The 26,869-nt window shown below is 45.3% G+C and overlaps 2 protein-coding genes and 1 long non-coding RNA gene across 13 annotated transcripts in view; 1 reads left to right on the top strand and 2 right to left on the bottom strand.

Annotated features, from left to right (window-relative positions):
- Positions 1 to 26,869, bottom strand: part of MOCOS (molybdenum cofactor sulfurase) — a 563,966-nt gene that overhangs the window by 418,433 nt on the left and 118,664 nt on the right. The window lies entirely within an intron of this gene.
- PTPN3 (protein tyrosine phosphatase non-receptor type 3) overlaps positions 1 to 26,869 on the bottom strand; it is a 98,174-nt gene that overhangs the window by 56,114 nt on the left and 15,191 nt on the right. For 2 of the 9 annotated variants that reach the window (XM_083583825.1, XM_083583828.1), the window contains exon 1: positions 5,053 to 5,247. The exons of 2 other annotated variants lie outside the window; for them this stretch is intronic. The gene's annotated coding sequence lies outside the window, so the exon portion shown is untranslated. Of the gene's footprint in view, positions 1 to 4,933; positions 5,248 to 10,289; positions 10,414 to 26,869 lie in introns of those variants that run through there. 5 more of the 9 variants (XM_083583826.1, XM_083583824.1, XM_083583827.1 and 2 more) reach the window with 5 other exon arrangements.
- LOC310748315 lies at positions 2,500 to 26,568 on the top strand. 2 transcript variants are annotated; one of them, XR_014541281.1, is made up of 5 exons: positions 2,500 to 3,007; positions 3,136 to 3,268; positions 9,656 to 9,754; positions 23,540 to 24,921; positions 25,101 to 26,568. It is a non-coding gene; the product is annotated as an uncharacterized lncRNA (long non-coding RNA). The 2 variants fall into 2 exon arrangements; XR_014541282.1 differs by having other exon boundaries at positions 3,136 to 3,320.

Raw genomic sequence — 26,869 nt, 5'->3', positions numbered from 1 at the left:
CTTAGCGGCTATTAGCGGCTTAGCGGCTATTAACGGCTTAGAGGCTTAGCGGCTTTAAGAAAAAGGAAACAAACTCGCAAGAACTCGCAAGACATTTCGTCTTGCGAAGCAAGCCCATAGGGAAACCGTCTAGCGAAGCGACGCAAAAACCGAAAAACCCTTTCGTCTTGCGCGTTTTTCGTTTTGCGAGGCATTCGTCTTGCAAGGCACCACTGTACTTTGAAGGAATCCCAAGGTTTACAGAAGTACAGAAAATATTTAAGAAAAAACCCTAAAGAGGCTGAACCCAGAGTGGATAAAAATTAATGCTTTTTTTTAAAAAAAAGTTTGTTATTTAAATAGGATTTTTTTTTATTTAAATCAGAATTTTAAAATAAAATGCTTTTGGGGGGAAAACCTTTCTAAAGATAGTTTTCTATTTAAGTTACATTATAGTCCAAAGGCTATTCATCAGGAAATAAGGATTTGTTTTACATTTTTCATGTGTGCTAAAACTCAAAGTTTTTTTTAAAAAAGTCTAACCACACCCGTTAACAAACATGGATACAGATGCTATAATGTTATTGTTTTAATTAAATAAATTGTTTAAATTGTTATTAAGGAAATTATTATTTTTCTCCTTCCAACAAAATACAGCAGAAAAGTTGTCCAAATATAAACAGTTAACTTATTAAACCTCACAATAATTTCATAATGATCTATGTATTTTTAATAGTATTACCAAATCAGTAATTTTTGATATACAGTAACTGTAAAAACTACTCTGAAAATTTATTATTCCAAAAATGAAACCTTCATCTGGTTGTAAATACATATTAAGATTATACCAGTAAGAATGAGTCGTTCTGTAAAAAAAAGTGATTTAAATCGTGATTTAAACTGATTTGATTTAAATCAAATCCACGCTGGCTGGACCCCACAAACAGACCAAGAATGGCTATGCCCAGTGGTCATAGATCAGAGAGAGAAAAGCCAGAAGCCAGATGGGAAGGTGAATAGAATGGAGTATCATGGAGAATGACATTTTTAACTAACTGGAACAGTAAACAGAAGAACTCCACTTATCAACATTCTTTTGCAGGTTCTACTTATTGTTGTTGTTGTCAAATGTATGCTAGTCTAGTCAATACAGCTGTGTCTACACATGTGGCAGAATGAAGTGACTGAATGGATAACACCATCCAGTCTGTAGGGAGCAGGTGGCGCTGTGGTCTAAACCACTGAGCGTCTTTGGCTTGCTGATCAGAAGGTCAGCGGTTCGAATCTGCGCGACGGGTATGAGCTCTTGTTGTTCTGTCCCAGCTTCTGCTAACCTAAGTTTAAAAGCACACCAGTGCAAGTAGATAAATAGGTATGGCAGCTGCGAGAATGTAAACAGTGTTTCTGTGTGCTCTGGCTTCCGTCATGGTGTCCCGTTGCACCAGAAGCAATTTAGTCATGACCCAGAAAGCTGTCTGTGGACAAACACCTTCTCCCTTGGCCTGAAGCGAGATGAGCGCCACACCGTACATGGAGGGACGCGGGTGGCACTGTGGGTTAAACCACAGAGCCTAGGACTTGCCGATCAGAAGGTCGACGGTTCGAATCCCTGCAACGTGGTGAGCTCCCGTTGCTCGGTCCCTGCTCCTGCCAACCTAGTAGTTCAAAAGCATGTCAAAGTGCAAGTACAGTGGTGCCCCGCAAGACGAATGCCTCGCAAGACGGAAAACTCGCTAGACGAAAGAGTTTTCCGTTTTGGAGGTGCTTCGCAAAACGAATTTCCTATGGGCTTGCTTCGCAAGACAAAAATGTCTTGAGAGTTCCTGCGGGTTTTTTTTCCTCCCCCCCCTTTTCTAAGCCGCTAAGCCGCTTATCCGCTAAAAGCCGCTAATAGAGCTAATCCGCTAATCCGTCAATGGGCTTGCTTCGCAAGACGAAAAAACCGCTAGACGAAGAGACTTGCAGAACGGATTCTTTTCGTCTTGCGAGGCACCACTGTAGATAAATAGGTACCGCTCTGGCGGGAAGGTAAACAGCATTTCCGTGCGCTGCTCTGGTTCGCCAGAAGCAGCTTAGTCATGCTGGCCACATGATCCGTAAGCTGTACGCCGGCTCCCTCAGCCAATAAAGCAAGATGAGCGCCACAACCCCAGAGTCAGTCATGACAGGACCTAATGGTCAGGGGTCCCTTTAACTTTACCCGTACATTGGTCTTTTACCTTTTTTACCTTACCATCCAGTCTGCAGGGTAAGAGGGGACCGCCCTTACTCAAAATACTCCATAGAAGAAACCTAACCAAACCTAGTGAGTCGGTTGGCCTTGGATCTTTATCTCTGATGTTCTAGGTTTGCTTACTTGTAGTGGTTTTCTAACATGAGAATTATTCAAAATGGATTTCCCCACCTGCAGGATACATCTCAAAACTACTACCAACACAGAGCATGGCAGAGACACAAGCATTCCTCCCCTTCCAAGACTGGGTGAGTACACCCCGCATTAACTCACTCAAGCAATACAGTGGTACCTCGGGTTACATATGCTTCAGGTTACAGACTCCGCTAACCCAGAAATAGTGCTTCAGGTTAAGAACTTTGCTTCAGGATGAGAACAGAAATCGTGCTCCGGCGGTGCGACAGCAGCAGGAGGCCCCATTAGCTAAAGTGGTGCTTCAGGTTAAGAACAGTTTCAGGTTAAGAATGGACCTCCAGAACAAATTAAGTACTTAACCCGAGGTACCACTGTACTACTGCCCGAGGTCTGAACTGGCAGGTAGCTGTTGAGGGTCAGCAACTCAAGGGGTACACAAGCACAAACCGCAAGCAGTGGCCACTGAAGGCACAGTAACCACCACTACCAACAGAAGAGTTGCTGGGAGTTGTTGTTGTTGCCACCCCACTCCTTCTGTGACATAATGTGATGTCACCTGTGCAGGCAGCAGCACTCCTCACCCCCACCACATAAAGGCAGAGGAGTGGTGGTTAGAAGGAGCCCTGCCCTGGGTGGCAGGCTGAACTGACTGCTTCTCTGGTGGGTGATCAAGCGGCAAAGAGCAGCCACCAGAGAAGTGGCCTGTTCTCCTTGCAGTGTCTATTGCGCCTGCTGCTCAGGAGACAAGACTACTAAGGGAACTCATAGCCGTTTTCTCTCTCTCCTAGTGCAACAGGGAGGCCTGATCCCAAGCACCTCACTGCCCAGAGAGAGAGCAGACGTAACACCACCATTCCATCTTCATCCATTCCAAACCAGGACGAAAGCATATGAATCCCCACACTCCGTAAGACTCAAGGGGTGAGTGAATGTTGTGGTCCCCCAAGTCCACTCTTCAAACAGAAGTTCACAGGTAAGTACCCATTTCCAGGTGTTTTTTTTTTTTGCCAGTGTGGACTGGAGGACACACAGTTGATAGAATGCAGCAAAGCAGTAGAGGACAGGGTGGGATCCCTCTGCATCAAAACCCAAATACAAATGACCCTCTCTTAGCACCTTCCTACCAAAAAAACCAAACAGTGTCAGCTCAGGAGAAAAACAACAACCCTGCTCTATAGTGCTTCACACAAAAGTATGCAGAAACAAGGCCCGGCAGATATGTCAACAAGTGGAGGAACTAAGTCCCTGGTCGGGGAGCAGGGTTATAAATATATTATTGCCTACCCAGATGTTTGGAAAGTTTGTAGATTTAATTCTGTTATGTTTTAAATTATGGAGGTAAGAAAACATTTTAGTGATGATTTTATCATTTTTAAACTGATTAGTGTTTTTTCCCTACAATAAAGAGGTATATTAATTTTATTAATTAATTGAGTTTTACTTTGTTTTAGTCAGTCTGTTCTATAGTGGTTTTAACCTGTGTATATTAAATCATGGAGATAATGTTTTCTTTAGCGATCCTTGTACAGTCATACCTCGGGTTACAGACGCTTCAGGTTGCGCGTTTTTGGGTTGCACACTGCGCCAAACCAGGAAGTACTGAAATGGGTTACTTCTGGGTTTTGGCGCTCACGCAGAGAAGCGCCAAATCACGCTTTGCGCATGTGCAGAAGCGCCAAATCGCAACCTGTGCGTGTGCAGACACGGCGCTGCAGGTTGCGAACGTGCCTCCTGCACGGATGACATTCACAACCCGAGTGTCCACTGTATTGCTTTATCTTTTAGTTGTGAACTGCTTTGAGGGTGTTGTTTTTTCTACAATCAAGTGGTACATGAATTTCATAAAACATAAAATAAAATAAAATTGTCATTAAAAAATAGCAGCAGCAGCAGCTTCCTTCCAGCCACCTCCACATACACACACACATCCTGCTTGGCCGCAGCAGAGAAGTGGTCAACTGAATCCCTGACAGCGAATAAGACAGAGTACAAATAAGTACGTAATGTAATAATGATTAATTGCTCTAAAAAAAGGTGCTCTTTTCCAGGCATCTCCCACCACACACACCCCACCTGGACAGGTCGGGAGGACATGTGGTCAGGGGGGAAAGGCAGTGTATAAATTAATGAAATAAAAACAACTACAAAAAAATTTAAAAGCAGCTGCTTGGACGTGGTGGGTAAGCGGTCAGCTGAGTCCTTGTCAGGGGGAAAAAGGTGGGGAATAGATAAACCGACAGCCCTTTTAAAGCAGCGCTGCTGCTGCTGCTGCCTTCCAGCCCCCTCACGGAGCCCGCGGGGAAGCCGCCTCCTCCTCCGCCGCTGACCTGGCGGGGCGCGGCAGCCCCGGTTCGCGGCCGTCGCTCTCTCGGAGGAGGCGGCGGCGTCACCGCCCCTGAAGGTGGCCCAACAAGGAAGCGATCCCCTCGGCGGCGGCGCCGCCACCTTTCCCCCGACACGTCCCGCTCGGCTGCCCCCCCCCCCGCTTCTCCTGAGGGAAACTCGCCCCTCACACGCGCGGGGGCCGCGGCGGCTTCTCCTCAGGGCAGCGCTCCCTCACGCCCGCCCTCCCCTCGCGGCGCCTACCTGCCGGCTCCGCCCTCGGCCCCGACCGAACCTTGTCGGCAGGTGCCGCCGCCGGCGGGTGTGGGGGCCTCGCTGCGGCCGCCCGGGGGCCGCCCGCCAACACCAGGAAGCGCTCCTACCTGCCCGAGGAGGCGGAGGCCGCTAGACCCCCCTGTCCCAGCACCGCCCACCGCCGCTGGGGCGCCGGCCCCCGAGCCGAGGGAGCTGCGCTTCGTCGGGGAAACCTCCGGAGCCGCTCGGCTCTCATCGGAAGCTCTCGGCTCCTTCCGGGGGCTGAGATGGCAGCGAGCGACGGCCGCGGACTGGGAGCTGTTTTGCGGCTGCGCAGTGGAGCTGCCGGATTTCCCCCATCTCCCCCCCCCCCCGCAGGACTAGGCCCCGCCCAGGCCAGCAGCCTGCTCTCCCATTGGCCAACTAGATGCCTGTCAGAAACCTGCAAGCAGAACCTGAGCACAAGACAAACGCTCTCTTCGTGTGAGCCCTCTCCTCCTCCATGAATTTGTCTAGTCCCCTTTTAAAGGCCTCCATCACTGCCTCCTGCGGGAGGGAGTTCCATAGTTTATTTATGCACTGCGAAAAGCCCTTTTATAATACAGTGGTACCTCTGGATGCGAACGGGATCCATTCTGGAGCCCCATGCACATCCTGAGCAGAACGCAACCATGTGCGCGGGTCGTGATTCACCACTTCTGCACATGCGCATGCCGTCATTTTGAGCACATGCGCGAGCGGCAAAACCCAGAAGTAAGCCGTTCCATTGCTTCTAGGTCGCCACGGGACGCAACCTGAAAAGATTTAACCCGAAGCTCCTTTAACCCAAGGTATGACTGTAATAATAATAATAATAATAAATTTTATTTATACCCCACCCTCCCCAGCCAAGACCAGGCTCAGGGCGGCTAACACCAGATATAAAACAGTTGATTAAGATACAACTTAAAACAAGATTAAAATACAACTTTAAAATGCAGCCTCATTTCAATAGAAACTCAAATCAGAATCTTTTTGGGGATGAAAACGTCAAATCTTCACCAAGGCCAGCTGTCCAGACTGGTCCTACATGGGCCAGAAAAAGCCAGGGAAGTCCCCAAATAGGAGTTCCATCACAGAAGGAAAAGAAAAAAGGGGGAGGGGATCAATTAATTCCAAGCCAAAGGCCAGGTGGAACAACTCCCAAATCTTATCACATTCTGCTTCATCGGATGCCCACGAGGTCTAATGTTATTGAAAGATTATTGGGGGGGGGGGACCTTTGTCTATCCACTTTCTCCGGGCCATGCATAATTATATAAACTTCAATCATGTTTCCTCTTCCTTGCCTGTTCTCCAACTAAAAACCCCCAAACACTGCAACTTTTCTTCATCGGAGAGTCACTCTATCACCTTTTCTGAACTTTTTCCAAATCCATAATATCCTTTTTGAGGGGAGGTAAAGTGTACCACTGTGCATTAACCTAAGCTTTGGAAGCTCCTATAAGGGCATGTGTGGCTTGACATCTCGTTCATCTCTGGCTATTCACCCACCTTCCATGTTACAGTATAACCCCAATCCTAATGCCTGTTTATTCTGAGAGCCAGTGTGGTAGAATGATCAGAGTATTGGATTATCACCTGGGAGACTAGGGTTCGAATCCCTGCTCAGCCATGAAGCCGTGGGCCAGTCACAATCTCTCAGCCCTAACCTACTTAATTAAGCATAGAATTGTAGAGTTCGAAGGGACCTTGAGAGTTTTCTAGTCCAAACCCCTAATGCAATGCAGGAATCTCAACTAAAGTATCAAGGACAGATGGCTAGAATCATAGAATCATAGAGTTGGAAGAGACCACAAGGGCCATCGAGTCCAACCCCCTGCCAAGCAGGAAACACCATCAGAGCACTCCTGACATATGGTTGTCAAGCCTCTGCTTAAAGACCTCCAAAGAAGGAGACTCCACCACACTCCTTGGCAGCAAATTCCACTGTCGAACAGCTCTTACTGTCAGGAAGTTCTTCCTAATGTTTAGGTGGAATCTTCTTTCTATCCAACCTCTGCTTAAGAATCCCCAGTGAAGGAGGGTCCTCCACATTCTGAGGGAGACCGTTCCACTGTCTAATGGCCGTCAGAAAGATGTTTAGCCAGTTGGTGGTGGTGTAAAGATAAAAGGGGAGGGGGAACAATTTACACCACCTTGAGCTCCTTGGAGGGAAAAGATGGAATTAATGTAATAAATAATAAAACTAAAGCCCACTTGGTTCAAAGAAGTTTACTTCATTATGTGGTCATACTACCTAGCCTATGGAATGGGCTCCATCAGGAGGTTGTGGACTCTGCTTCCTTGGAGGTGTTTAAGCAGAGGTGGGTGTCATGGATGCTTTAGCTGAGATTTCTGCATTGCAGGGGGTTGGACTAGATGGCCCTCAAAGTTCCTTCCAGCTCTACAGTTCGATGATTCTGTTATTCCAATGCACTATTTGCTCAGGAACAAGCTCCATTGATTATAATAGGGCTTTCTTGAGAATTTAGGAACAGCCCTGCTAGATCAGCCCACAGGCCCTGCTGTCACAGCAGCAGACTAAATGCCTTTGGGAAGACCACAAACAAGACTCGAGTTTACTTATTGGTAAACTAGCATGGGATAAGGCTGTAGATATCACAGAAGGCAACTCAGCTAAAAGTCGGTTGACAGAACAGCTGTCAAGCTTCACATGTCACAGGAAAGAGAGGTGCCACCTTAGATCCAAAAAAAGCTTTAAGTCCTGATATGCCTCATCTGTCAAAAAAAAAAAAAAAAATCCTTCCAGTAGCACCTTAAAGACCAACTAAGTTAGTTCTTGGTATGAGCTTTCGTGTGCATGCACACTTCTTCAGATACACTGAAACAGAAGTTGCCAGATCCTTCTATATAGTGAGAAGGTGGGGAGGGGTATTACTCAGAAGGGTGGTGGGAATGGGTGATTGGCAGATAGCTGTGATGAGCCTGTTGACGACTCTTAGCGACTGCAATAGGTCATCTGGACAGGCATAACCTGGCCACTACAACCCATGCATTGGCAACCTTGCAGCTGGACTACTGCGATGTGCTTTCCATGTGGGGCTGCCCCTGGGTCCAGACCCTCCAAGTGTCCCTATTTTCCAGGGGCGTCCCTGGTTTAGAGAAGCCGTTCTGGTTTCTGATTTGATCCTGGAACGTTCCACTTTTCCTTAGGATGCCCCTATTTTCATTGGAGAAATGTTGGAGGGTGTGGAGTTATCCGACCCTCCAAGCTGTCTGAAGGCAAACCTGTCTAGGGAAGTTTTTTTTAATGTTAAATGTTTTACTATGTTTTTATATATGTTGGAAGCCACCCAGAGTTGCTGGGGCGACCCAGTAAGTTGTGTGGAGTATAAATAGTAAAATTATTGTTTCTCCCTATTTTCATCGGAGAAATATTGGAGGATATGTGTGGTGCAGAATGCCGACAGCATGTTAACACCTTTGCTACAATATCTGCACAGGGTTAGATTCAAGGCCCTTGTGTTCCTATATAAAGAGCTGAACAACCTGAGTCCAGACACCTTAGGGATGGCCTGAGCTTTAATCTCTCAGTTTGATCACACTGAGATCACCTGCAAGAATATTGCTAGCTGTCCTTCATGTTACAGGCCTGACTGGTTTCCACCAAAAGTCAGACATTTAGTGCTGCCCATGGAACACCCTTCCAGCAGAATGTCAGCAAGCACCCTCACTTTTTATTTTCAGGCATCTCTTAAAAGACCCTTTTTATGTACATAGGCACATGTAACTGTTAAAAATGGAGCAGCCACTCATTTTAAGGATCATTTTTTACTGTTTTTATGGTCTTTTATATTTTATCGTGAGCAGCAAAGCAACTTGTACCTAAGGTGTATTAAAAGAAGTGGTTTCCAGATAAACATGTTTGGGGAGGGTGTTCCAAAGTCAGGGCAAAGTAAATGAATGTAGCACACAGGAGATGAAGTGCCTTTGGCAAGTGTTCAAGGGGGAGAGAAGGAGCAGCACTCAAGCAGCGATGTTTTGTGTGAGAAAAGGGATGTTACAATAATGCTTTTATCTGCAAAATGTTGGAAAGCTATATATGCATGGGGGGAAACAGTGGACCCCCACCAGTTGTGCAATCTGTGCACTGCACTCAAAGCAAGCAATTTGTCATCATGCTTTTTAAAAGGGGAAGGGGGGATGAACGGAGCCATTTTAATTTGAAGGTCACAATTAATGTAAAGAATAAAATCTGTGCTCTGTTCATTTAAGTGGCTCTTCCTGGAATAGCCTAGCCTTATGGTGTGTTCTCATTTAGTGTACAGCGGTTATGCCCTAGTGGCATCTCTCCAGTTATGAAATATCTACAGAGGAAGATAAATAAATAATTAGATCAGGAGTCAGGATCAGAAAAGCAGCAACTGAATTAGACTAATTGATTTTCAGATTGACGTGTTTCCAAAATGTGTACCAAGGCACAAGAATGTATTTCTATATTTGAGTCTTAGAATAAGATTTGCCATGTATATTGCTACCCTGTTCCATCTCACGCTGCTAAGATTGACAGGTGCCACAACAGCTTAATGGGTAAAATTAGAAGGGTCTTTTGGAAGCTGCCACACCTTTCTGACCTAGAAGCCCTGCTCCCCAATTTCATATGTGCAAGAACTGCCGGTGGTTATGCAATGGTGCAGGAAAGCAACTTTGTGCATGCTCAGACTATTTCCTACCTATCTTGCATTTCAGAAAACCAATAGTGAATCCTTGGTACAAGAAATGTCTCTGAAGCTGAAGAATGGCAACTGCTGTGGGGAAGCATGGAACAGGACAGCTCTCACACAGAAGGTAACAGGGGAGGAAGGGGAGTGAGCCTGTGGAACAAGATTCCTCACTATAACCCAGCAGTGGTGATCTTCTAGTTGTTGCCACCGTCCTGGACCACTGACCATGTTGGCTGGAGATGATGGGAGTTGGGGTTCAGTTCAAACATATCTGGAGGGTCACAGGTTCTCCACTCCTGCTATAACCAGAGGGCCCTAAACATTTTGAGGCCTGTGGTCCCCTCTTTTCTTCCCAACCCTATACTGCATAGAACACCAATGTCTCACAACAAATGTAACCAAAGAACCTGAAGAAAGAGACAATGCATGTGCTTTTGAAAACGAGGGGAAATTATTTTAAAGAAGAAAAGGCGTGTGCGGCAGCCCCCAGTATTTTAAGAGCCCCCACCCCTATTACGTCATTAGAACCAGAACATAAACCTATGAAACTAGAAAAGAGCAAAAAATATCAATGTTTGGTCCTGATACTAGGTACTGCACCCTCACTAAAGGAGACTGTATGGATGATTCACTAAATGATTGTAGGATGACGTGTGTACCTGAGCTTATGGCCTCAAATTCTCTTTATCTTATATGCTGCTTTATTACAAAAATGATGACTAGACTACTGATCCTAAACTAAAAAGTTAGTTGCCCAACCACCCCTCCAGAACCCATTGCTCTCAACTGATTCTCAACTGCCTCGTATTCAAACTCCCTTTCAAATCCTCATCCAATCATCACTCACCAGAATTCCACAATCTTTCTTTCCCCCTCCCTCCCTCCTTAACATTCCCATAATAATTCTGATACAATTACCTTCATACAGTGGTACCTCTGGATGCGAACGGGATCTGCTCCAGAGCCCCGTTCGCATCCTGAAGCGAACGCAACCCGCGTCTGTGCATGTGCGGGTCGCGATTCGCCACTTCTGCACATGCGTGTGACGTCATTTTGAGCGTGTGCGCAAGCGGTGAAACCCGGAAGTAACACAATGCCGTGGAGCGCAACCCGAAAACACTCACCCTGAAGCAACTTCAACCCGAGGTATGACTGTAACCCTATTACACTCAATATTTTATACATGCTGCTCCCTATAACCATACTCTTAGAAGCACTTGAGCTTCCCATTCTTGGCTCCTAGCAAATGGGGGTGAGCAAACTGCAGGTTATCCATCCCTTTTCTAAAAACCAGATGTCTACCCCCAAATGATCCTTGGAATTGAAGTGTTAGGGGATCTGGGGGTTGTAGGGCTGTGAGAGGGAAGCCACAATGGCACGAATCATTTTGGGGGAAGTCATGTGTTGGAAGGGACCCTGAGGGTCATCTAGTCCAACCCCCTGCAATGAAGGAATCTCAACTAGATGATTCATGGCCGACGGCCATCCAAGCGCTGCTCAAAAACCTCCAAGGAAGGAGAGTCACTGCTTCAGGCCCTAAGGGCCTCTGGAGCAGGAGAAAACAAGCTTGCTCCATCCTCCATGTGACAGCCCTTTAGACTTTAGTTATTGAAAGGGCTGCATGGTGTGGATCTCACATCAGTGTTATGAGAGCGTCAGCAACACATTTCTCTCTCCCCTTTCTCCACACCATGCAGAATTGCAATGGTAACCAGAAGGCTGGAGTTTGGAGCCCAGCCAGGGCTGGCTGCGGGCAGGATCCTTGCATTGCCGGGAGTTTGATTAGATGACCCTTGGGATCCCTTCCATGGTATGATTATATCAAGCAGCTAAAGGAACAAAAAGATGCTTCTGAAATATTTGGGAATCATAGAAACACTCTTCCCCACCAGTGGCTTCCAGCAAGAGCTTGCATCTTCCTTAGGCAGGCCAAAAAAGGGGGGAAAGGCTCAGAGTTCAGGTAGGTGGAAATGCCAATTGAGTGCCCTATACTATAGGAATGCTTCCTTCTCGTGTCCCCACCCTCATGCGCCAGACTGGTGCTAGCATGGCTGAGAGCCAGCTGCTTGCTGCTTGCTCTGTTTTTTTTTTGTTTTTTTTTGCAAGGAGGGATCCTTTCCCCAGCATATACTTTGTTCTGGCCAAATCCCTGGAGAGACGTGACCACCCTCAGGTACTGGGGCAGAGGGAGGGAAGGGGTCCTTGTGAAACACGTTTGGGGAGTCTGTGGCTTCCAGCAAGTGCTTTTCAGAGGAGAGGCTGAGCACAGCCATCCTGGCTAGATGCCTTTGACAGGCCTCTCCTCCATACAATTGTTTCGCCCTCTTTGAAAGCCATCCCATCCAAGATGCTCTTGTGGTGCATCTGATTCTCCTGTGCTTCCTTGCTCCTTCAAGGAGATGACTATTGTGAGATCCTTTGGTTAACATCTCTCTGGGCTGGAAAGGATTAAAGAATCAGAGGACAGGTGAGCTTTCCTTGAAGCACAACTGATCAAAGGCAGGCAAATCTGTTAGCATCTTGATAAAGATGCTCAAATGACAAAAGATGCTATCATACCCCACAAGCCTCAGAAAAAGCTCCCAAGCTGATAGAAAAGAGAGCAGTTAAGTGGTCAGTGGGGCTCCAGGTTGTCGTTTCTGGATCCCACCAAAACCCTTCCAAGTTGCCAAAGAAATCAATGTCACAACAGTTTTTTCCTTGCACCTCCTTCCCATGATCCCTTGCGGGGCCTTCTCAGACATATGCTGTGTCTGAACCAGCAGATCCCACCAAACGAAGTAATCAAGGACCCAGTCAGAAAAGGAGTGTGTGCAGTCATACCAGAAAGAAGCAAAATAACTAAACAGGTACTAGAAGTCATCCCAGAACTGGTCCTACTGAACACCTTCCAAGATAACAATGCCCACTCACACTAGAAAGAGCTCATAACCCACCGACAGCATACAATTCAATATGGCTAACTTAACCAGACAACCCCCCTCACCCACGCACAAACAAATCCCACTGCAGCCAGGCAAAGACGATCAACCTCACCCAAGGCCACCCCAGCCTCTCTCACCACCAAGGAAACATAACAACCGAATAGAAAGAGAACTTCTCCAAGTGACTCTGAAAGAAACCCCCCAAGCATACACTAAATAAAAGAACTTAAGCTTTGCCACCCCAGGCCCTCTCTCCTGTCCTACTCCCACCCCCATGGACACACATGGTATGTCTAAAAGCTGTCATGGACACGGGTTTCCGGTTCCAGTCTGCCCGATGGCGAAGGAGAGAGGCACAGACAGAGAAAAAGGGAATGGAAGGGGTTAAAGCATTCCCTGGAAACCTCCTGGGGTACAGCAGCTGAAGAGGCTGACCTCCCCTCCTGTCCAGTTCAACACAGGGGCAGACAGAACCCTCCCAGATCGCCATCGGAAGCAGAGGTTCTCCTAATAATTGGGTTTTAATTGGCATTAAGTGAAGGCGCACTGCTTGTCACTGGAGTAGATGTGAACACTAAAACTCTGGACTCTCCAGATGCATGGAACTGAGGTTTGAAATTGGGAGAAGATTTTATTCTGTGTTGGAGGTGGGTGTAGGAGAGGGAAGCCTTCTGTTATTTTTTATGAAAGTTCCTACTTTTATGATTTGGCAACTCTCTCCAAACACAAATTTAAACATATACAAGTGAGGATGGTTTGACGTACTGTGTAACTTTGAGATTTAAAAGAAGATTTAAAGCTGTGTGTGGTTTGAAGGGTGTGAAAGGGTTAGCCTTGTTTTGATGGATGCTGCTGGGAAACTTGAGCTTAACCCCCCACCCCCCAAAAAAGAAAGAAAGAAAGAGATTATGGAGGGTGGCTTGGTTGAATCTTAAAGAGAAGGTGGTGCCTGAAATTGTGTTTGAAGAGAAATACCCATCCCTGGATTGGGATGTAGACTGATCTTCTCCAATCCTCTGGCCACTGCTGAGTTTTCCAAACTTGCTGGCATATTGAGTGTAGCACCTTAACAGCATCATCTTTTAAAATTTTAAATAGTTCAGCTGGAATACCATCACTTCCACTGGCCTTGTTATGCTTTCTAAGGCCCATTTGACTTCACTCTCCAGAATGTCTGGTTCAAGGTCAGCAACCACACTACCTGGGGTGTGCGAGCCATCCATATCTTTCTGGTAGAATTCCTCTGTGTATTCTTGTCACCTCTTCTTGATGTCTTCTGCTTCTGTTACATCCTTACCACTTTTGTCCTTTATTATGGTAATATTTTTGTCCTTTATTATGGTAATCTAATAGTAAAAGCTATGGTTTTCCCAGTAGTGATGTATGGAAGTGAGAGCTGGACCATAAAGAAGGCTGATCGCCGAAGAATTGATACTTTTGAATTATGGTGCTGGAGGAGACTCTTGAGAGTCCCATGGACTGCAAGAAGATCAAACCTATCCATTCTTAAGGAAATTAGCCCTGAGTGCTCACTGGAAGGACAGATCCTGAAGCTGAGGCTCCAATACTTTGGCCACCTCATGAGAAGAGAAGACTCCCTGGAAAAGACCCTGATGTTGGGAAAGATGGAGGGCACAAGGAGAAGGGGACAACAGAGGATGAGATGGCTGGATAGTGTCTTCGAAGCTACAAACATGAGTTTGACCAAACTGCGGGAGGCAGTGGAAGACAGAAGTGCCTGGCGTGCTCTGGTCCATGGGGTCACGAAGAGTCGGACACGACTAAACGACTAAACAACAACAACAATGGTAATCTTTGCACGAAATGTTCCTTTCATATCTCCAATTTTCTTGAACAGATCTCTGGTTCTTCCCATTCTGTTGTTTTCCTCTATTTTTTTGCATTGCTCGTTTAAGAAGGCCTTCTTGTCTCTCCTTGCTATTTTTTGGAAATCTGCATTCAATTTCCTGTATCTTTCACTATCTCCCTCGCATTTTGCTTGCCTTCTCTCCCCCGCTATTTGTGAGGCCTCGTTGGACAGCCACTTTGCTTTCTTGCATTTCCTTTTCATTGGGATGGTTTTCGTTGCTGCCTCCTGTATAATGTTGTGAGCCGCCATCCATAGTTCTTCAGGCACTCTGTCCACCAAATCTAAATCCTTAAACCTGTTCCTCACTTCCACTGTGTATTCATAAGGGATTTGATTTAGATTGTATCTTACCGGCTCAGTGGTTTTTCCTACTTTCTTCAGTTTAAGCTTGAATTTTGCTATAAAAAGCTGATGATCTGAGCCACAGTCAGCACCAGGTCTTGTTTTTGCTGACTGTATAGAGCTTCTCTATCTTTGGCTGCAGAGAATATAATCAATCTGATTTCGATGCTGCCCATCTGGTGATGTCCATGTGTAGAGTCGTCTCTTGTGTTGTTGGAAAAGCGTGTTTGTGATGACCAGTTTGTTTTCTTGACAGAACTGTATTATCCAGTTGTTCCTTTTATATCTTGATTCCCTACTTTAGCATTCCAATCCCCTAAAATGAGAAGAACATCCTTCTTTGGTGTCACTTCTATAAGGTGTTGTAAGTCTTCATAGAATTGGTCAATTTCAGTTTCTTCAGCACCAGTAGTTGTTGCATAGACTTGGATTACTGTGATGTTAAAAGGTCTGCCTTGGATTCGTATTGAGATCATTCTATCATTTTTGAGATTGCATCCCAGTACAGCTTTTGCCACTCTTTTGTTGACTTTTGTTGACATTTCTTTTACGGGATTCTTGCCCACAGTAGTAGATATGATGGTCATCCGACCATCTGCTATTCTCAGTAAGCTCCTGGTTTGGAGGGAGGGAATGGGTTCTGGGAGTCTCTCCAGTGACAGCGTGTCAGTCAGCTGCTGCTCGGGCTCTGCCTGCTCACTGCTACCTGGATCCTCATCTCCCATTATTTCCCAACTTCTTCCCTCTTGTTCTTCCTAGAATCATAGAATCATAGAATTGGAAGAGACCACAAGGGCCATCAAGTCCAACCCCCTGCCAAGCAGGAAACACCATCAGAGCACTCCTGACATATGATTGTCAAGCCTCTGCTTAAAGACCTCCAAAGAAGGAGACTCCACCACACTCCTTGGCAGCAAATTCCACTGTCAAACAGCTCTTACTGTCAGGAAGTTCTTCCTAATGTTTAGGTGGAATCTTCTTTCTTGTAGTTTGGATCCATTGCTCCGTGTCCGCTTCTCTGGAGCAGCAGAAAACAACCTTTCTCCCTCCTCTGTGTGACATCCTTTTATATATTTGAACATAGCTATCATATCACCCCTTAACCTCCTCTTCTCCAGGCTAAACATGCCCAGCTCCCTTAGCCATTCCTCTAGGGCAGGCATCCCCAACCTGTGGCCCTCCAGGTGTTTTGGCCTACAACTCCCATGATCCCTATCTAACAGGACCAGTGGTCAGGGATGATGGGAATTGTAGTCCAGAACATCTGGAGGACCGAAGGTTGGGGATGCCTTCTCTAGGGTGTGCCCTGTGTCGAGCCAGTCCTGTTGATCTATACTATCTGCCCCTTCCTCCTCTCTGGAAGGCTCCAGGGGAGGTGGTCACTACCACTCCTCTTCATCTGCCCAGTCTCTGACACTGCAGGAGGGAGTGGTCCGAGTTGTTGTGAAAGAAGTGGGGATCCATCCACTCCTGGAAAAGCCCAGCCTGGACCCACTGGTTTATGACAACTGCCACTTGGTTGAAAATACCCTCCTTTTAGGGAAGTTGACCAAGAGGATTGTGGCAGAACAATTTGAAGGACTCATGGATGACACAGATTATTTTGACCCATTTCAATCTGGGTTCAGGCCTGATTATGGGACTGAATTGGCCTTGGCATCCTCACTCCAATTAATGAGGGGTGCAATTGAGAGGTTTTCCTTTGAGAGCCCTACTGAAATGAAAAGGAGCCATGAAAGAGCGCAAACATATTTCAGATCATAGTTCTGCATTAAAATGTATGACACTGGAATCCAAAAAATATCTGTCTTCAGTGGTTATTTCTACCGAGATTTTGTTTTTGTAATTGTACAGACACGACTGGTTGTCAATAGGTTTCTTTTCGCTATTAATATGCATTGCAAAGCATGTTGCTACAGCTTTTCTGAAATTCAAGGATACAGGATGCTTTCATGAATATTTATGGTCACACTTCTGCTTCCTATGGTATAATTTAAGAGCCCCAGTAATGATTCAGTCTAACAATTTCATGAAGAAAGCTGCTTCCCTTCCCATAGAGGTTGAATTAAGTGTATTAGTTGTGTACAAGAGCATTCCCTGTGGTCATCAGAGTTTTAAGCCTCAGCTTCTGGCTTTTCTTGGCAACATCACATACACAAAATGAGAAAGGTCAGCTGAAATTTCCAACATGACAATATGCTATTCAGCCACTGTTTGCCTAGAAGGGCCATGCCTTTAACCCCACCTCATGGCTGTATGGATCCTTCCAGCTTCCCTCTTGTACAGAGCAAAAATCTATAGCAGGGAGCCTCCTGCAGGCTCTCTGTGTGATTTTGACTGAGCATAAATCTGCTGCAAGTTTGCTAAGGAGCACAAGAGTAACACCAACTGACAAAGTGCCATGACCCCACAGAGCACCAAAGTACAGAACAAGTTACGCAGCTGTACAAAGAGAAGGTAAGCGATACATATTTATTAATTAATGCATCTGCTGAAACTAAAACAAAGGCATTGTAAAAGCATTGTGTGCCAGGAGCTAAATCCTGGGAGCATAAATCTGTGCATGCTTGTTGTTGTTGTTTAGTCGTTTAGTCGTGTCCGACTCTTCGTGACCCCCTGGACCAGAGCACGCCAGGCACTCCTGTCTTCCACTGCCTCCCGCAGTTTGGTCAAACTCATGTTTGTAGCTTCGAAGACACTATCCAGCCATCTCATCCTCTGTTGTCCCCTTCTCCTTGTGCCCTCCATCTTTCCCAACATCGGGGTCTTTTCCAGGGAGTCTTCTCTTCTCATGAGGTGGCCAAAGTATTGGAGCCTCAGCTTCAGGATCTGTCCTTCCAGTGAGCAGTCAGGGCTGATTTCCTTAAGAATGGATAGGTTTGATCTTCTTGCAGTCCATGGGACTCTCAAGAGTCTCCTCCAGCACCATAATTCAAAAGCATCAATTCTTCGGCGATCAGCCTTCTTTATGGTCCAGCTCTCACTTCCATACATCACTACTGGGAAAACCATGGCTTTAACTATACGGACCTTTGCTGTTAAGGTGATGTCTCTACTTTTTAAGATGTTGTCTAGATTTGCCATCGCCTTTCTCCCAAGGAGCAGGCGTCTTTTAATTTCGTTACTGCTGTCACCATCTGCAGTGATCATGGAGCCCAAGAAAATAAAATCTCTCACTGCCTCCATTTCTTCCCCTTCTATTTGCCAGGAGGTGATGGGACCAGTGGCCATGATCTTTGTTTTTTTGATGTTGAGCTTCAGACCATATTTTGCGCTCTCCTCTTTCACCCTCAATAAAAGGTTCTTTAATTCCTCCTCACTTTCTGCCATCAAGGTTGTGTCATCTGCATATCTGAGGTTGTTGATATTTCTTCCGGCGATCTTATTTCCGGCTAGGGATTCATCCAGCCCAGCCTTTCGCATGATGAATTCTGCATATAAGTTAAATAAACAGGGAGACAAAATACAGCCTTGTCGTACTCCTTTCCCAATTTTGAACCAATCCGTTGTTCCATATCCAGTTCTAACTGTAGCTTCTTGTCCCACATAGAGATTTCTCAGGAGACAGATGAGGTGATCAGGCACTCCCATTTCATTAAGAACTTGCCATAGTTTGCTGTGGTCGACACAGTCAAAGGCTTTTGCATAGTCAATGAAGCAGAAGTAGATGTCTTTCTGGAACTCTCTAGCTTTCTTCATAATCCAGCACATGTTTGCAATTTGGTCTCTGGTTCCTCTGCCTCTTCTAAATCCAGCTTGTACTTCTGGGAGTTCTCGGTCCACATACTGCTTAAGCCTGCCTTGTAGAATTTTAAGCATAAAATTGTCCAGAGTGGCAGCAGCAAAGGAGCATCCCTTTGTCTTTCCATAGCCTCTACATGGCCGCTGCTGCCAGCCTCCCCCCTTGCGCAGCTGGTAGGGGCTGCTGGAGAGTGGGTGAGGAAGAGAGGCTGCAGCCGCTGGCTCTGAGGGGCTGGCAAAGGGCAGGGCTCTGTATCACCTGAGCAATACCAGTAAGTGGTGCCTCCTGATCTTGAAGTAATTGTGGCTTTAAATCCTTGTATATCTAACTGTATAATGAGAACGTGGCACCAGCTTCGGTATATATATCTAACTTGGCACCAGCCAATGGTCTAGCCAGCTGGCCTGATAAGAAAGGAAGTCGACTGGAAAAGAACAGGGTGGCCAGCAAGGGAACTGTACTTGGCTCAGCCCGAAGGACAGATGACATCATGAACTCTCTCTCTCAACCTTCCTCTGTGCCAACCACAGAGAAAAAGCCCACACCTGCTCCCAGACCATATCAAAGGATGGAATGGAATTATATCATGAGAACACCTGCTGATCTAGGCATTGGCTACAGCCTTAAAAGAGTATAAAATGACTGTGTTTGGTGCGGACCAATGGGATCTCATATTGGAACCATAACAAAGAAGGTGCCAGTACTCTGGACCTGATTAGGAAACCATCTCATAGGATTGCTGGCTTGCCGCTTCAGAGATCCCCAGCAGCAGTGGGATGTGTCAAGCCTTATCAGGGAGCTGAGTCAGCCAGCTGTTCATTAGAAGCCGAAGGGGCAAACTACTGAGTTTCGTTCTGCAAATTCTAACTACTTTGCTTATCTTAACAGTTATTCTGCTGATTACATGTTACTTAGTGTTAAGTCTTCACTTATTGTAGGTCTTTGCTTATTGTAGAGCTTTATATTTCATACTAGTGATTAGATCCTATTTTGTAGTATTCTTCTGCCTTATTGCTAACATTTGTCCATCGATAAACTACTTTCTTCTCCACCTAACAGTCTGCTAAGTCCCCCACCCACTGGGATCCAAAAGAGCCTCTTGCCTGCTCCGTGCTCTAACCATTAGACAGGATATCATTGCAGCAGAGCCGCCCTGGGCAGGAAGGAAGGGGGAGCAGGGCAGAGGGGAGTGCAAGAATATTGACTTTTTAAAAAAATGCTTTGTGCGTTCATGTCTAATCTAGCCCCTTTCTAAAATTTACTTATTACCGGTACTTTGTGATTTTATTTCTGTAAATGTACCAAAGGGAGAAAAAACATGAGTTTTCTCAGGAGTATGGAGGATGTGTGTGTTTGCTGTGTCCCATTGGTGAAGTGGTGATGGCATTCACCCTTCTACTGATAGGAAATGCTTGGGGGGGTGTCAAGGAGGGTCAAGGAGGGTCAGTTGGGGAGAGTGAGAAATGACTCTATTTTCCCCTGAGGAATGTTGGAGGGTATGGAAACGCGGCACAAAAGGAAGTGTGGGTGAGCCCTTGCTTTTCACTAAGTGCACCATTTAAAGAAAAGTGCAAGTTATTCCTAGTTGAAAATTCACTGTTTAGTTCAATTTAAAACTAGTTAAAAGCTACCACATATTTCAAAACTAGAGTGCACATTCAGGCAGATATTATAGGGAACCAGACCCTTGCTTTCCCAGAGGGGTTGCAACTGCCCACATCCGTACCTTAACCCTTAATCCCACTCTCCTCTCTGACAAAATTTACCATTCCCAGGGGACTCAATTTACCAAAATTGCCCTGTAAAATTTCTACTGACTGGAATCTGGTAGATCCGAGCAAGCTGGGTCATATTGAAGCAGGACAAATCTGCTATTCTCACTTGTACCATTAACTACTCGTGAGTAAGGTTGAAGAAAGGGTACAAAAGTTGATTTACTGCAATAAAGTGTTTCAGCAGAATTGCTCCACAAAGGCTGAACCCCTTCCAAACGCGTTCTTTATAGGTTTCTCACACAAAGCATTACATTCACAGAAACCTTTCTGATACCTCACTCAAAGAAGCAAAACAAGCTGTTGCTGTGTGAAGTTCGCTTAGATACATTTCATTTTAGTGTGCCTGCGCTTCTAGCATAAGCAAATTTGCATACAGATCGGTTGTATTGCTGACATAGCTTTAATTCTGACACAGCCAACATCCACTGTCCCTGCACGGCCTTCGCATAGATACATTTTGTTGCAAGAGCTATTGAGCTTTGTACTGAGTGCTGAGAACCTGAGTGTATAGCTGCTTGTGTTCTTGCGATAAGAGTTTTAGCTTCTCTCTGCCCCATGAGGGGCAGCTGCTCACAAAGGAAAAGGCATTCTCAGCAGTTTCTTAGGCTACTAGAAGTTCCTTTTTAACAGTCACACTCAGGACCACATCATCACATTTTGGGGGCCCTTGGGGTCCCCCCACAATATCCCATTGAGGTTTTTTAAATGAGCCCCCCCCCCCAACTGGTAGCAGCTGGGGGAAGCTAGACAAGGAAAATTCAACCAATTTGAAAGAGAAACCACAATGCTATGAAATTCAACATCCGAGCCAAGGAAGTTCAACACATTGAACTACAAAAGATAAAGCATCTCCAAAATGTTGAGATTAGTAAAAAGGAAGCTGAAATTTAAAGTAATGAGGGTCAAATGTCTCCAAAGATACAAATAATAAGAAGCTCACTAGATCAGGAACAGGATCATAAAGTCCAAGAGGATTCCAGTGTGGTTTAACACACAGAATTGAGATAGCTCTTAAAGGCAAGAAGACTTCCTTTAGAAAATGGAAGTCTTGTCCAAATGAAGAGAATGACAAACTGTGGCAAAAAAAGGAATCAGACAATAAAGGATGCAACCCCTCCCCCTCAGCTTTGAGGAGCATGTGTACTAAAACTTTTATGTGCAACAATAAAAAATAATTTAAAGACATTAGTAGCAGCAGGAGACCATCTTGGGAAGAAGTTGAACCTTAGCATGACAAAACGGTCAAGGGTGTTATGAAGGGTGGAAAAGGGGACTGCAGAGACGCTGTATGAATTCTTAGCCTCTGACTCTGTGCCTGAACTTATTTTCTCAGGAAGCGAGTCTAAAGAACAGAGGCATTTAACAGACCCTCCAAGTGCCCCTATTTTCCAGGGACAGTCCTGGTTTTACAGAAGCCATCCTGGTTTCTGATTTGATTCCAGAATGTCCTGAGAAAAGTTGGAGGGTCTAGAGCTATGTGACCCCCAAGCCAAGGAGAGAAGTGGAGACCTCTCCCCCCTTCCGAGTTTTATTCCCCCCTTTTTTCTGTCTGTTGTTGTGGCTGGTTGGGAGTGCTATGTAGTTCTCTTTGCCAAGATTTCTAGAGGGTTGGACATGGGTTAGAACTGTTTTTGAAAGTTGGAATCACTTTGTGATATAGAATACTCAATGTAATCAGAATATCCCTGTCGAAGTACTGGCTTTTTGACCAAAGGTATGGGATTTATATGGCCAGCAATTAATGGGCAATTGGTGCTGTTCTAATATCATACTAATTGGGACGCGGGTGGTGCTGTGGGTTAAACCACAGAGCCTAGGACTTGCCGATCAGAAGGTCGGCGGTTCGAATCCCCGCGACGGGGTGAGCTCCCGTTGCTCGGTCCCAGCTTCTGCCAACCTAGCAGTTTGAAAGCACGTCAAAGTGCAAGTAGATAAATAGGTACCACTCCGGCGGGAAGGTAAACGGCGTTTTCGTGCGCTGCTCTGGTTCACCAGAAGCGGCTTAGTCATGCTGGCCACATGACCTGGAAGCTGTATGCCAGCTCCCTCGGCCAATAAAGCGAGATGAGCGCTGCAACCCCAGAGTCGGTCACGACTGGACCTAATGGTCAGGGGTCCCTTTACCTTTAATATCATACTACAGTAATGCTAGCTAATGATAATTTGAAATTTAGTAAAGCAATGCATTATGATAGGGATTCAAAAATAAAATGGAAAATATTGGGGGGGGGGTCTTCAAAAGCCAGATGAATGTGTTTCCTGGGTGAAATTCAGTTGCCAAAGGGCCACTGCAGATTTAGATTCATTGTCTGCAGGATTCAGGATTGCCTACTGACGTCATTGCTATTTGTAAAGTCTGAGTAAAAGCCACTACCAGCAGTTGTGTTTCGTGCACAGTACACTGCAGAACCTGCGTAAGCATTCGCTGTGACCTCAGCTCTCCATTTCACATCTTGCTGTAGTTCTGACCACATAAGGTCTTCACGCCAATCAAGCCACAGAGGATGCAGAATTGGCATTTATTCCTTTCTCAACTTTCTCTCTCCTAACATGCCCTTCTGGCTCGCACTCTTCATAAAGACTTGAGGAATGAGGTTATCACCCCTCTTTTATTGTCCATTCCGGGTCGCCCAGCCACAGCCACACTGCCCTTTCTCTTGGCAGATCAAGATCAGCAGGAGACAGCAAAGGTTGAAAGTTTTTTAGCTGGGGCAATTAGAATAAGATCCACTATTTGACTATTGATTCAAAACCCTAAAATGTATTTTATATAATTGACTTTTTATTTCTATTCTTTGCATATTGTATTGTTGTTTTGTTGCTATGGCTGGTGGCTGACGCAAATAAAGATTCATTCTCTCCTAACAGGAAGCTGCCTTGTACAGAGGGACTCCGTTGGGCCTTCTAGCTCCATACTGCCTACTCAGACTGGTAGTGGCTCTCTAGAGTTTCAGACAGGGGCATAGCTGTCAATGTTTTCCCCTTTTTAAGGGAAATTCCTTTATTCCAAATAGGATTCCTCTCAAGAAAAGGGAAAGGTTGACAGCTATGGACAGGGTTCTTCCCAGTCCTGTAAGGACAGGAGGCACAGCTCTGTGTGTAGACTCTGCACCAGGCAGCAAGGCAGTTGAAGACAAACAGTCACTGCAGAAGTTCAAGCAAGTTATATGCTGCAGCCGCCCCTATTTCCTGGTACCTGTCTCTAGTAAATAACTGTCCTTCTTTTTACCTTTGGGTGTGCCTTATTAAAATTTAGCCAATAAAGTTTGCGAGAGTTATCTTCAGGGTTCAGCTTCCTGCCTGGGTTCTCTAAAAGATGACTGTGCAAGCATATACATGTCTACTCAGAGCAGAGGTAAGTCCCAGTAAGTTCTGTAGATTTCCTCCCAGTTAAGTGTGTACGTATAGTGTTGTGGTCGCAGTCTGAATGGCAGCTGAGTGTGTTGTGGCACATAAATGCATGTGTGTGGACTCTTAAAGCAGCATGGCACAGCCTGCCATTTCACACGTTGTGGCTGGTGAAGTGCTTGCATACTGCCTATTGTTTACTGCATACCTATTGTGTTTTTCTACTATATCTTTAGCAACAGTTGCCATTGTATTTTGCTTTTAAAACAGTAAAAAACAGGCTATTGCATTATAAATAAATCAAGCATGCAATAGGCAAAGTAGAGCCTTCTGCAACATGTCATTGTGGGAAGAGGGCAGCAATCCTTCGTATAAGTTTGCCCCTATTTTCATGGGACAGATGTGGAGAGTTCTTTGTGCTGCTTTATTTCCCCTGTAGGCTAGGGCTCAGTCTGTGATAGCAAATGATAATCATGTCCCTATCTTCCTGCTTGCCTTCTCTAACTAGGAAATTGCCCAAAGTCAATTCTGTAGTTAACAATTTGCCAAAATGCCGCACCCCCTATCCTGCCAGCACAGGTTTCATTTTCTGCTGGACTCTTTACCAAAGATTTACTTCCTTGCAAACACAGGGCTCTGTAGCTCAGAATGGAAATTGATAAAACCAGTCACCAAGGGCCTGACTCACCAGAGGTAGTATTAGCTGAAAATGCCTTCATCTAAAAGGAAAACACTGCCAACTCCAGTAATTTGTCAAGTCAGCAGCTTCACAGCTTCAGAAGAGAGGCCGAAATCATCTTAATTGCAGCTATGGCCCATGTATAGCTCCAGCATTAACTACCCTCTGCATCCAGTAATCAAGTGTGTCATTTCAGAACTGAGTGCACATAAAATTTAGCAAGGTGCACTGGTTCACTCTTACAACGCATTCAGTTTAAATTGCAAGAAAGCGGTGTATTTGAAGAGCATTTGTTGGGATTCTTTAATACCAAAAGGGCTATAGCAAACAGGCAGAAAAATATTTTCTATTCAACCAGCACTTGATGTCCAGCATCTAGCTGATTCATTTCTAATAGCAAAGTGGCCACATCTACCACGGCTACAAGCAGCAAGGAGTGAATCCATTTCTGCCTGCACTGATTTACAAGCCTGACTGAAGCAAGAAAGAGGCATTTCCTTCCCATCAAGTGCCTCTGGGACTCTGGCGATTTGCAACAGACAGTTTTAGGCAGTCGCCTGAGTTCTACAATCCATAGTCTACATAAATGGATTTTATATGCCTGTCTAACCGTGGAATTTGCTGCCAAGGAGTGTGGTGGAGTCTCCTTCTTTGGAGGTCTTTAAGCAGAGGCTTGACAACCATATGTCAGGAGTGCTCTGATGGTGTTTCCTGCTTCGCAGGGGGTTGGACTCGATGGCCCTTGTGGTCTCTTCCAACTCTATGATTCTATGATTCTATGATTCTAAAGATCAGCAGTGTTCATACTCCCCACCCCGCAGACTGGTTAGACTGGAGCAAAAACATATGTTCCAGTCTAGGTATACTTGTGTGTCAAAAGGAATAGCCACACCATCAGCTTTTCAAGGAATATGTACCCAAACAAATGACAAGTACAAATGACAAGTAGCTAGTGAAATGTGCAGCTTATCCCAAGTCCTAGCTGAATTAGGGGTAGCAAACATGTTCTTTATTTATTATTGCTGATTATATACAACATATTTCACACAAGTGCTCAAACACTGTGTGCAGTATAATGTCTGCAAAACAACAAGTCTGCTATATGATTGCTGTGAAGAAGTTCATGTGAAGAAGACCAAAGCTCTGCAGAGGCAGTAATGCTTCTGAGTATCAATTGCTGGAGCTGGAAACCACAGGAAAGAGACTGTTCTCTCTTGTGCTCAGGCTTTCAGGCTTCCCTTAGAAATCTGGTCGGCTGCTGATCCCGAAGGACCAGACAAAACTATTTATGTATGTGACCACAGCTGTGCTTAGCCCAGAAATGGAAAGATGGTACAACTCTGACCAAAGAAGAGTGGCAGACAAAATTGATGAACTATGCCAAAATGGCAAAACTTATAGGAATAATTACAAACCAGGAGGTCTTTAATAAAGAATGGGGAAAGTTTATAATTTGAAAAGCTATTGTAAACAACTACATACATTGGTAGGATTGACAGAAAACTTGTAGTAAAAATTTGAACTATGGATTGACAAAGGATTTATAAAAATAGAGTTATGATAGAGAAGCAGAGGGGGAAATCCACAATGGTGGGGAAGGAAGTCAGAAGGGATTATATGTTTATGTATTTAATTCATTTGTTTATGTAAAATAGAAAATGCAAAAATAATTTTATTTTTTTTAAAAAAACAAATTGGTTGGCTACTGTGAGAATAGGATGCTGGCCTAGATAGCTGGTGTGAAGCTGCTAATGTTTAAATCAACTGCAGACTCAGAAATTACACATAGATTGGTTGGTTGGCATCTGCCTGTCTCGAGAGACAATGGAGGAGTGTGCCTTTGTGGGTGAAGTTCATGTTAAGTTGTGGGCGAACATATCAGACGACACAGCGATTCTTCCAAAGCAGCTCTTTATTTGTAAGCTGGAACAGAACTGAACTGAGGAGCTCAGTCAGCCTGCTTATATAGAGCTCCAGAACAATGTAACTGTTGCCATTTTCTAAAACTATCCAATCACTGAACGTCACTTTCGATCCTTCATTTGCATACAAACTATCCAATCACTGAACGTCACTTTCGATCCTTCATTTGCATAACTATCTACAGTATCCCCCTGCTGGCCCAGGGTGAGAACTTCAGTACATAACACCCCTCCCCACCGAGATAAGGCGTTAGTTACAATCGTAATGGTTTCCTTATATACAGCACTACACGTAATGGTTCAATTAGGCGCAAAAGCATATCGGTTACATTTCACATACTTAGACCCTCAGTCTCTGCGTTACAGATGCAGTTGATGCTGGTGACTTCCAGGCCGAGGGCATCAAACCAGTCTAGCCCTAGGAGGCTTGGCCGCTGACCTTCAACTACCACCAGTTGGAGCAGGCCCGAAAAATCCTTGAAGGCGATCCGGAACCAGCCAACGCCTACCACGGGAATGTCGTTTCCCTGGTAGTCTCTCAGGTGTACGCGGTGAGAGTCGAGTTGCCTTTTGGACACTCTGGGTACCAGTCTTTTGATGGTGCTCCAAGACACGATGGACAGGGCAGACCCGGTGT

This window comes from Podarcis filfolensis, assembly GCF_964270895.1.
Source record: "Podarcis filfolensis genome assembly, chromosome: 13".
Taxonomy (NCBI): Eukaryota; Metazoa; Chordata; class Lepidosauria; order Squamata; family Lacertidae; genus Podarcis; species Podarcis filfolensis.
The sequence above is the reverse complement of the archived record's forward strand: the minus strand, read 5'-3'. Positions and strand labels throughout refer to the sequence as shown.